The sequence below is a fragment of the Dasypus novemcinctus genome, chromosome 22 (assembly GCF_030445035.2).
Source record: "Dasypus novemcinctus isolate mDasNov1 chromosome 22, mDasNov1.1.hap2, whole genome shotgun sequence".
Classification (NCBI taxonomy): domain Eukaryota; kingdom Metazoa; phylum Chordata; class Mammalia; order Cingulata; family Dasypodidae; genus Dasypus; species Dasypus novemcinctus.
The window spans coordinates 64,798,588-64,810,607 of record NC_080694.1 but is presented as its reverse complement, the minus strand read 5'-3'; the positions used below and the strand labels follow the sequence as shown (position 1 = coordinate 64,810,607).

The 12,020-nt window shown below is 43.2% G+C and overlaps 1 protein-coding gene across 1 annotated transcript in view; it reads right to left on the bottom strand.

Moving 5' to 3' along the window:
* The window catches only part of LOC101442251 (patr class I histocompatibility antigen, A-126 alpha chain-like), a 157,199-nt gene that overhangs the window by 48,174 nt on the left and 97,005 nt on the right, over positions 1–12,020 (bottom strand). The window lies entirely within an intron of this gene.

The following is a 12,020-nucleotide window of genomic DNA, read 5'->3' as shown; positions in this document are numbered from 1 at the left end:
GGAGGAGCCTTTGAGCTGGTTCTTCAAGGAGGAAAGATGTGCAGGACCCAGGGAAGGACATGTGGAGCCAGGTTCTGCTCTTTGTGCTTTTGAAGGACGTCAGAGTCACCCAGAACAGGGAGGCCCGTTCCCCAGTCTGGCCTCCAGGGAAGGGGGCATTTCCAGAGAAGGGGCTTTTCACCACCCCCCACGACGACGACTCCACAGAAAAGCACGGGCGCTCTGATATACCCACCATCTCAATCACTCACACAAACACCCAAGCCACTAAAGGGCTGTGTTCAAGGTTCACATCATTAAAAATTGATTATTTGGTATTGGGGGGGACACTTCCCCAGTAGAAATATTTACAAATAGTAATAATGTTTTTAGGCTGGACCTGGAACACTATTTAATCTATGAAATTTTTAGTACTCAAGCCAGTGTGTAGCACCATTTAAAATGTAAAATTATAAGGGGAACTATCTTCCATGGAAAACAATAAATCTGGAACCCGAGAAGTCCAGAGATGCCTTCCACTCATCTTTCCCACCCAACTACCCCTTTTCCTTCAGAACTTTCAAATGCTGTGTGGAAGGGCATCTCCAGGGTCTGGCAGGCTCTGGAATACAGGCATTTTCCTTCCTCAGTGCTCAGGCATTAGCCGTCTGCCCTGGGAGGGGAAGAGAACACTTGCCGTGCGCTGTGTGCCCTCCATGAGCGGAGGGGCTGAACCAGGTACCCCTGAGTCAGGAGGTGCCTCTCACCTGCTTGTCCAGGAGTCTGGAAGGGCCTTGGGGCTCCTGGGGAAACAACCCCAAGGGATGAAGTGCTTGCTCCAAGTCACTAGCCAGTGGCTAGCAGGGGACGAACCAGGGCCTTTTTCACTGTAACGTGTATTTCCTTTCATCTCCATTTTCTTTTCTTTCTTTTTCTTTTTTTTAAACGCCGGACAAGGTTTTGACTTAGATTCATCTCCATTTTCATCTTCACTTGTCCCTTCCCCCTTGGAAAACACAGCACACAGGGTAGAAAGCTGGTTGAAGGCTGCCCTCTGGAGGCGAGCAGAGGTGATGCCCACGTCCCCTCCATCCCCGCTGGCCCCACTGCCCCTTCCCCTTAGGTCTAACTGAAAGCCTCCTACCCTGGCAGCTGGGGAGAGAGGTGACACCACCTAATTTTCACCACAGACCCAAGAGCTTCCTTTCCTGTGAGTTTAGCTTCACTCAGCTAGGAATTTGGACTTAACTGGCTACTAACTTTTCTGCAGAGGTGAAATGAAGACTTTCATGAGTCCAGAGCCCATTTCTCTGACCTTGTCAACGAGAGTCGCACCCACGGGGAGCAGTGATGCTCCCAAGACTCTGCACCTGTTCTGCAGCACTACCACCCCCACCCCCCCGCCCAGCCCCCTCTGGTGTGTGGCGCCCAGGCACCCAGCACTATGGGAAGCTGTGGGGGAGGGCGCCAGGTGAAATGCCTGCAGAGCCGCTCTGGAAACCCTCAGGATGCAGGCCTGGGGCAGCTCCTGCGCAGCCCCCCATCCCCGACCTTGCCAGATACAGGCCCCTGGGCCAGGTGAGCCAGGTGCCCTCTATTACCCTGCAAAGGGCGGGGATGGGGGTGAGAGGAGCCGAAGCAGTGCTCTGGAGAAGTGTGCCAACGCGGGAACTTGAGTCACCCTGAGGGACAAGTGGTGTCTGGAAGCGGAGACGGAGAGCGCCAGGCAATGCCAGGCTGCGGGAATCGGTCCCGCGCGCCCCAGGTGCCAGGAGGTGGTCCCTGCGCGGTCCTGCACCGGCAACCCGCCTTCCCCCACGGCCCGGGGACTCCCCTCAGACCCCGCCCTAGCCCTGGGGGCCTGCTGTTCCGCGGTGTGCAGGGCTCCAGGGGTGCCAGGCCCGGCAGGGGCTCTGCGCCGGGCGCTCACTCCTTAGCCTGCGGGGGCGGGTGCGCTCCTCTGCCCTGGGCTGGACCTGGCCGGACTGGCGAGGACTGTGCTGGACTGGGTCGCACTGCGCTGGGCTGGGCTGGACTGGACTGGACCTGGCCGTGCCGGGGTGGACTGGGCTGGGCCCTGCTGGACGGGGCAGCTCTGGGTAGGTCTGAGCTGCGCCCCAGCCCACCATTCGGCAGCGCCTCTCGCTGGCTCTGCGCCGCTCGGCTAAGACCTGAGGTGCCCCAGGCGCTCGCTGGCGGCCCGCTAGGCGGGGGTGGGCGCGGGGTGGGGTAGCAGGTGCAGCTCCGGGCAGCCCTGCGGCCCGCCGCTTGGAAGCTCTTCCTCGGGCAGTGAGGCCCCGGCAGGCGCGGAGGCGGGACCACCCGCTTCCTTCCCTTCACGCCACAGTTTCCTGTCGCTGAGCCGCTGGGGCCCCTCGCGGCTGGGGTCACGGTGGGGCGGGGGCGGGGGCGGGGGCGGGCGGGGGATCTCGTCGTCTGGGAGTCCCTGGTTCCCGGCGGCTTCGGGGCTGCGTCCTTGGTGCAGGCCGAGACCCTCCGGGTGCCCCCCGCCCTCGGCGCCCACCACGCTCCCCCGCTCTTTCCTCCCGGGCCTTGGGGAGCGCCGGCAGGAGGCCCTGGGTGCCGCCGCTGGGACCCCCCGCTTGGCGCCGGCCTCAGCTGCACTGCCCGGGGGGGACCACTGCGGCCCCCAAAGTGCTCGCACCAGCACCCCTTCCCCAGCAGCTCCGGGAAGCCCCGGCCTCTTTTTTTTTTTTTTGCATGTAGGTTTACCAAAAATTCAGGCAGAAAGTACAGAATTCCCATAGACATCCCTCTTTCTCGGTTTTCCCTATTATTAACACTTCGCATTAGGGTGGTGCCTTTGTTACACCTGATGAAACAATACGATTATGTTTACCCTGTTTCTGTAGTCCACAGTCTACATGACGGTTCTCTGCATTCTACAGTTCTATGGGTTTTTTAAAAATTATTTTTGTAACATATATTCAAGCTAAAACGTTCCATTTGACCACTGTCAAGTATACGATTCAGAGGTATTTATTAAATTCACATTGTGCTACTATCACCACCGTCCATTGGCAAAGCTTTTCCAGCACCCCTATCAGAAACTCTGCACCAGTCAAGCCTCTGCTCTGTTCCCTTTCCTTCCCTCAGGGCCTGGTAACTTGAATTCTAATGTTTTCACATGCATTTATGTGTTCTAATTATTTCATAGCAGTGAGATCATAAAGTGTTTGTCCTTTCATACTGGCTTATTTCAGGCGACACGATCTCTTCAGGGTTCACCCCTGTTGTCACCATGTGGTGGAATGTCACTCTTTCTAGGGCTGACTGATGTTCTGTTCACCCCTTCACCTGCTCATGCACATTTGGGTTGGTTTCATCTTTAGACCACTGTGAATATACACATCAGTGTGCAAAGACCTTTTTGAGTCGCTCCTTTTCATTCTTTGGGGCATATTCCCAGAAGTGGGATTGAAAAGTCATATGGTGAGTCTATGCTTCACTTTCTGGAGAACTGCCAGACTTTGCACAGTGGCTGCAGCATTTCACGTTCCACCAACAATGTATGTGGTCTGCTATTTTTGCACATCCTTGTCAACGCTGGTTATTTTCCATTTTCTTTTTTTTTCTCTTTATTTTTTTTAAATGTTACATTCAAAAAATATGAGGTCTCCATATACTCCCCACCCCCCTCACCCCACTCCTTCCACATCAACAACCTCTTTGATCATCATGGGACATTCATTGCATTTGGTGAATATATTTCTATGATTAAGTGAAATGTTGTCTCATTGTGGGTTGTTTTTTTTTTTCACTTTGTCTTTTTATTTAGTTGTAAACCTTGGAGTATATCCTAAAACCAGAAAACATCCCCATTGTTTTTAATGGCTATGAAATAAATCATTGTTTGGATAAACTCCCATTTATTTTATTTTTAAACATATCAATTTTATTGACTCATATTAATAAAGCATAAAATCCATCCAAAGTGTACAATGGTATTTGCACAATCATATAGTTGTGCATACACTACTGCAATCACTATTAGAGTGTTTTCATTATTTCAATAATAATAAAAAACCAACAAAGATTCATGACCTCTCAGTCTCTCTTTGCTGTCCCTGCTGTACATACCTGCTATTTCTGGCTATTCATGCACAGTTATTTATTTTTTGAAAGCAGTTTTATTGAGCTATATCCACATACCATACAATCTGTATAAACACTTTTAGAATAACCACAATGGTATGCATTTGTCACCACAAAAAAATGTTAGAACAACTTCATTACTCCAAAAAGAAACACTCTACATACCTTATAAATCGCCTCTCAATCCTTTTATCCTTTCCCTGCCCTACCTAATCACTCATCTAATTTCATCTTTGTAAATTGACTTATATTTACATTTTACATAAATGGAATCATACAGTATGTAGTATTTCATCTCCGGTTTCTTTCACTTAGCATAATGTGGGGTATTTTTGTCTGATATTAACATCCTCTAACATTAACATATATTTGTTCAGTTTCAAAGTAAAACAGTCTTATATATGCAATATTACCCATATTCATAATTCAAACGAGGTTTTAATATGCTGTACAGTCCCATGCTGCAATATTCAGCTTTCCTTTTAGTAATATACATGACCATAGACTTTGCTTTAAACCACTCTCACACCCATATAACAGTACTCCTAGTTACAAACTTTATATTGTGCTTCCTCCTTTACTATTTATCTTCAAGGATTAGCAAATATCCTTTTACCAACTCTGCACAAGTTAACCCTGAGCTTTCCATTCTCATTCTATTTTCTGGTGACCATATTTATTAACTCCATGAGATTGCATAATATATTTAGTTAAAAATAGCATAATCACGCATATTTGTCCTTTTTAATCTGGCTTGCTTCACTCAACAAAATGTCCTCCAGGTTCATCCATATTGTCACGTGCTTTACAACTTCATTTCATCTTGCAACTGCATAATATTCCTTTGTGTGTATACACCAGTTTGTTTATCCATTCATCTGTTGATGGACACTTGGGTTATTTTCACCTTTTGGCAATCGTGAATTATGTTGCTATAAACATCGGTGTGCAGATATCTCTTTGTGACAGTGCTCTCAGGTCTTCTGGGTATATACCCAGCAGGGGTATTGCTGGGTCATGTGAGAAATCTATATTCAACTTCTTTTTTTAAATTTTTTTCTTTAATTTTTTTAATGTTACATTCAACTTCTTTAGGAACTGCCAAACAGTCCGCCAGAGTGACTGTACCATTCTACATTCCAACCAGTGGTGAATAAATGTTCCTATCTCTTCACATTCTCTCCAACACTTGTAGTTCTCTGTTTTTTAATAATGGCAATTCTAATTGGTGTGAAATGATATCTCTTTGTAGCTTTGATGGACATTTCCCTCATGGCTATTTTTTTTACCATTTGTATTTCATCCGTGGGAACATCTGTTCAACTCTTGACCAATTTTTAGGCTGGTCATTTTTCCTTTTATAGGTTGAGTCGTAGCATCTCTTTTTATATCATGGATTTTAAACCCTTATTGGATACATGATTTCCAAATATTTTCTCCCATTCAGCTGGCTGCCATTTAACCCTTTTGACAAAGTCCTTTGTGGTACAAAAGTGTTTAAGTTTGAGGACATGCCCTTTATCTGTTTTTCTTTTGTTGCTCATGCTTTGGATGTAAGGTCCATGAAAACACTACCTACCATAAAATCTTAAGATGTTTCCGTACATTTTCTTCAAGTAGTTTTATGGTTTTGGATTTTACTGTTATGTCTTTGATCCATTTTTACTTGATTCTTGCATAGGGATTGAGACAGGGATCCTCTTTCATTCTTTTGGTTATAGATGGATATCCACTTCTCCCAGCACCATTTGTTGAAGAGACACTTTTGTTTCATCGACATGAACTAGGAGGTTTCTCAAAAACTAGTTGGCCATGGAAGTGAGGGTATATTTCTGGACTCTGAATTTTACTCCACTGTCTATGTGCCTATCTTTATGCCAATCCTTATGCTGTTTGGACAACAGAAACTTTGTAGTATGTTTCAAGGTCAGGCAATGAAATTCCTCCCACATCATTCTTCTCTTTTAGAATGCTTTTGGCTATTTCGGTGTCCTTCCCCTTCCAAATGGATTTGGCGGTTGCCTTTTCTATTTCTTTAAGTGGGCTTTAGGAATTTTGATTGGTGTTGCATTGAATCTATAAATCTGTTTGGGTAGAGTTGACATCTTGTCCATATTTAGTCTTCCATTCAATGAACATGGCACGTCTTTCCATTTGTTTAGGTCTTCATTGATTTCTTTAACATTGTTTCGTAGGTTTCTGCATATTGTGCTACTTTGGTTAAATGGATTCCTAGGTATTTGTGCTTTTCATTGCTATTGTAAATGGAATTTTTTCCTGATTTCCTCCTCAGATTGTGCAATACTTTTGTACAATAATGTCTTTTGCTTGTTGATCTAGTATGCTGCCACTATGCTGAACTCATTTACTAGCTCAAGTAGTTTTGTCATAGACATTTCAAAGTTTTCAAAATATAGGATCATGTCATCTGGGAATAGTGACAGTTGTACTTCCTCTTTCCCTATTTGGATACCTTTTATTTTTTCTTGTCTAATTGCTCTCACTAGAACTTCTAGCACAATGATGAGTAATGGTGGTGAGAGGGTGCATCCTTGTCTTAGTCCTGATCTTAGAGGGAAAGCTTTCACACTTTCCCATTGAGCACAATACAGACTGTGGGTTTTTCATATATGGCCTTTATCATATTGAGGAATTTTCTTTCTATTCCTATCTTTAGAAGTTTTTTTAAAAACCAGGAATGAATCATGGGGGATGCAGATTTGGCTGAACTATTAGGGTATCCACCTATCACATGGGAGGTCCAGGATTCAAACCCAGGGCCTCCTGACCCATGTAGTGAGGTGGCCCATGGGCAGTGCTGAAGCGTGCAAGGAGTTACGTGCCACACAGGGGTGTCCCCTGCATAGGGAAGATCCACGTGCAAGGAGTGCACCCCGTAAGGAGAGTTGCCACATGTGAAAAACGTTCAGCCTGCCAAGGAGTGGCACTGCATGCTCGGAGAACTGACACAGCAAGATAATGCAACAAAAAGAAGACATAGATTCTCGGTGCCACTGACAATAAAAAGGGGCACAGAAGAACACACAGTAAATGGACACAAAGAGCAGACAACTGGGGAGGACAGGAGGAGAAATAAATTTTTTTAAAAATCTTTTTTAAAAAAATGAATGAATGCTAGATTTTATCAAATGCCTTTTCTTCATTAATCAAGGTGACCACTGGTTTTTTGCTTTCAATTTGTTAATATGGTGTATTATGTTTATTTATTTTCCTATGTTGGACCACCCTTGCATACCAGGAATAAATCCCACTTGGTCATGGCATATAATTCTTTTAATGTACTCTTGGATTGCATTTGCAAGTAGTTTGTTGAGAACTTCTGCATCTCTGTCATTAGAGAGACTGGTCAGTAATTTTCTTTTCTTGTAGCACAGCATCTTTACTTGGAATTGGTATTCGGGTGATGTTGGTTTCATAAAATGTGTTGGGTAATTTTCTCATCCTCTTCAAATATTTGGAAGAGATGAGGCAGGATTGGTGCTAATTCTTTTCCAAATGCTTGATAGGATTCACATGTGAAGCAATCTGTTCCTGGACTTTTCTTTTGTTGGAACATTTTTTTAAATATATTTTTATTTACTTTTAAAAGATACATAGATCACACAAAATGTTATCTTAAAAAATATAGGAGATTCCCATATGCCCACTCCCCATACCCCCCACTTTTTGTTAGGACCTTTTTTTTTTTCCACCTTTGCAAGCTATTTTTTTCCTTCTTCTTTATTTTCTTTTATATATTACATTAAAAAAATATGAGGTCCCCACCCCACCCACGCCCCCCTCCCACATCAACAACCTCTTCCATCATCATGACACATCCACTGCACCTGGAGAATACGTTCTTGAGAACAGCTGCAGCACGTGGACAATGGTTGTTGGGACCTTTTTGATGATGAATTCAATCTCTTTAATTGTGATGGTTCTTAAATTCTTGTATTTCTTGTAGCATCAGTGTAGGTAATTTGAGCATTTCTATGAATGTGTCCATTTAATCTAGGTTGTCCAATTTGTTGGCATACAGTTCACACAATATCCTCTTATGGCGGTTTTTATTTTTTTGTAGGGTCAGTCGTAACTTCCCCCTTTCTTTTCTGATTGTATTTATTTGCATCTTCTCCCTTTTGATCATTGTTAGTCTAACTAAGTGTTTGTCAATTTTATTGATCTTCTCAAAGAAACAATTTCGGGTTTGTTGATATTCTCTAATAATTTTTTGTTCATGATTTCATTTATTTCCATTCTAATATTTATGATTTCTCTCCTTCTTGCTTTGCTCTTCTTTTTCTATTTCACCACTTCTTCAGTTACATCTTCATTTTAGCTCTTTCTTTTTTCTTTAGTATACGTGTTTAGGGCTATAAATTTCCCTCAGGACTTTCTTCACTGTATCCCATAAGTTTTGGTAAGTTGTTTCCTCGTTTTCATTCATCTCAATATATTTACTAATTTCATTTACCATTTCTCCTTTGACTCATTGATTGTTTATAAGTGTGTTGTTTGGCTTCCACACATTTGTGAATTTTCCCCTTTCTGTCTAATATTGATTTCCAGCTTCATCCCATTAGATCTGAGAAGGTGCTTTGTATAATTTTAAACTTTTTACATTTATTGAGAGCTGCATTTTGACCTAACATGTGGTCTATCCTGGAGAAAGATTCATGAGCACTTAAGAAGTATGTATAACATGATGGTTTGGGATGCAGTGTTCTGTATATGTCTGTTCGGCCTAGCTTCTCAGTTTCCTTATTGGAGTTCTGTCTAGCTGTTCTATCTAATGATATGAGTGGTATTTTGGAGTTTCCAATGATTATTATAGCCATGTCTATTTCTCCCTTCAGTTTTGCCAGTGTTTGTCTCATGTGTTTCGTGCACCCAGGTTAGATGGATAGATATTTATGACTGTAATATTTTCCTGGTGGATTGTCCCATTTAATAATGTATAATGGTCTTCTCTACAACTTTTTTGCAAAGTCTGTTTTGTCTGATATTAGTATATCCCTTTCTCTTTTACAGTTACAGTTTGGATGAAGTATCTTTTTACAAACTTTCACTTTCAGCCGATTGTATCCCTGGGTCTAAGGTGACTCTCTTGTAGGGAGCATATGGATGGCTCGTGGTGTTTTTTTTTTTACCCATTCTGTCATCCTATATCTTTTGATTAGGGAGTTTAATCCATTCACATTCAACAATATTACTCTAACTGCATTATTTACTTCCATTATTTTGTTCTTTGGTTCCTTGAGATACACTGAAAAACTTGTAACTCCATCTGAGTGTCTGGACTATCATACAGAAATTGGCATCAATGACTGTGATGGTTAGGCTATTGTGTCATATTGGACAGGTAGTTGTGCCCAGTTTTTCGGTCAAGCAAGCACTGGGCTAATTATAATATGAAGACATTTATGGAATTTAGTCCTCATTGAGTTTACTGCATAGATGGCTGATCACATGTATGATCAACCTGGGAGATTGCCGTCAGCGACGAGTGATGTTTTATCTAATCAGTTGAATGCGTTAAAAGGGGAAGTGATTCTAGCATTCAGGGAGAATTTCACAGCTTATCTTTGTACAGCCAGTGTCTCCCAGAAACTCATTAAAGACCTTTATTGGACTTGCATCGGAGCCCCTGGTTTGTGGCCTCCCTGCAGTAACTGGTATGCATCCCCACCATCACATGAGAGAATCTTAAAAATCTCATACTATTTACAGATATCTCCTATTGTTTCTGTTTCCCAAAAGAACTCACACATCAAGACCCACTGACAGACCAGCAATTATAGCTACTTTTTCCACCATGAAGTCATTGTGTTTATAGAATTCTCTGAGAAGTTCCTTTTTATTGATCACAGCTTTCATGTACAGAGAATTTCTTTTGAATTGGTACCAAAAGTAGCCAGACTCTTCCTCTACCTACTGGAGTCTTCAGTCCAGAGAGACATTAGTACCTGCTGTTTTCTCTGCAGTTTCTGGAACAAGCTTTCCTACATTTCTAGAGGCCCCAGGAGGGTTCCTTTTGTCCAAGAAAATGTTTCCTCGCTTTAAAGATGTGTTCCAAGCAGTGCTCCATCATTAGGAAGAAATGCTGTAGAGGAGCATGGTCAGATTCAGACACTCCCCAGGTTCAGGGCTGGCTCAGCTGAGCCCTTGCTGCCCAGCTTGGCCCTTTGGTCAGGTGGATGCATTCAGTAGCCATCAGGGAATCAGGATGATGCTTCCAACACCATCACCCACCCAGGCGCAGCCCCTTTACCACCACCTCCTCCTCTTTAAGTCCCTTCCACTGTAACCCACCACCTGCAGCTCTAGCCCCTGGGGACAGCTCATCCGTCTTTTTATTATTGAATTTAGGATTTATTTATTTATTCAAGATATTAATCCTTACAGATGTGGATTCCCAAATATTTCCTCCCATTTTGTAGGTTATCTTCTAACAGATGTTAAAGCCCTTTGATGCACAAAAGCTGTAAATTTGTCTATTTTTCTTTTTGTTGTTTGTGCTTTGAGTGTAAAGTCTAAGAAACAACTGCTTAACACAATGTCCTGAAGATGATTCCCTGTTTTCTTTTAGGAATTTTATAGCTTTTTCTTATATTTTAGTCTTCAAATGATTTTGAGTGAATATTTATATACAGTGTGAGGTAGGAGACCACCTTCGTTTTTTGACATATAAATATGCAGTTTTACAAGGACAATTTGTTGAAGAGACTTTTCTATCCCAATTGAGTGGACTTGGCAGGCTTGTCAAAAATTAATTGGCCACAGATTGGAGGGTTTATTCCTGAATGCTCAATTCGATGCCATTGGTCTATATGTCTGTCCTATGCCAGGACCACACTGATTTGATAACTGTAGCTTTGTAATAAGTTTTAGAATCAGGAAATGTGACTCCTTCAACTTCATTCTTCTTTTTCAAAATGGTTTCAGCTATTTGGGTCCTCTTATCCTTCCATATAAATTTGAATACTGGCATAACCAATTCTGCAAATAACTCTTTTGACATTTTTAATGGGATTGTGTTGAAAGTGTAAATTGTTATTGGATTTGATCTTAACAGTAGTCTTACAATCTGTTAAAAGGGAATGTCCTCCTGATATAGGATGTTATTGACAGGATATATATGGTTGACAGGGAGTTATACAGGGCATATGCCCAGGGTATATAGTAATGTCTAGATATACTCATAGTGGAAACAATAAAAAAACAACAGCTGGGGGGGTACTGGGCCCCTGGCCGGGGGGTCACTGTCGTGGACCCTGGGGGAGCAGCGGCAGTCCCCCAGGCGCAACAGCAAGAACCAGGAAGGAAGGAGGGCCCAACAGTGGGCTCCTGATACTAATAGCTATGCTTTTGAGCCTATACACCTGCAATAAGAATAAGGCCTAGAGTAGAACTGTGCCTGGGAGTTTCCTCCTGACAGCCTTCATGATACTCAAATGTGGCCACTCTCACAGCCAAACTCAGCATGTAGATGCAGTACATTCCCCCCAGCGTGGGACATGACACCCAGGGATGAGCCTCCCTGGCACCGAGGGATCACTACCACATACCAGCTGAAGATGGAACTAGAAAATGACCTTGAATTAAAGGTTCAACATGGACTGGCAGAATATCCCTGTCTACATATAATAACAGGAGTTAAAAATGCTGTTTGACCTAATGTAAGGGGGAAATGGAAAGGAGAAATGAGATTATAAGGCTATGAGTCTCTAAAAAAGAGTCTGGAGGTTGTCAGAAGGAATGCCCTTACGCACAATTGAGCAGAGTCTAAGAGACAGATAAAGTAGATACAACCCCAGGTATTGGTTCTTTTGAGGAATAAAGAGACCCACGGGTTCTAGGGTCATGGCAGATGGGGTTCACTGCCATGGCAGATGGCCCTTCTTTGGGGCTGGTGTTTCTGC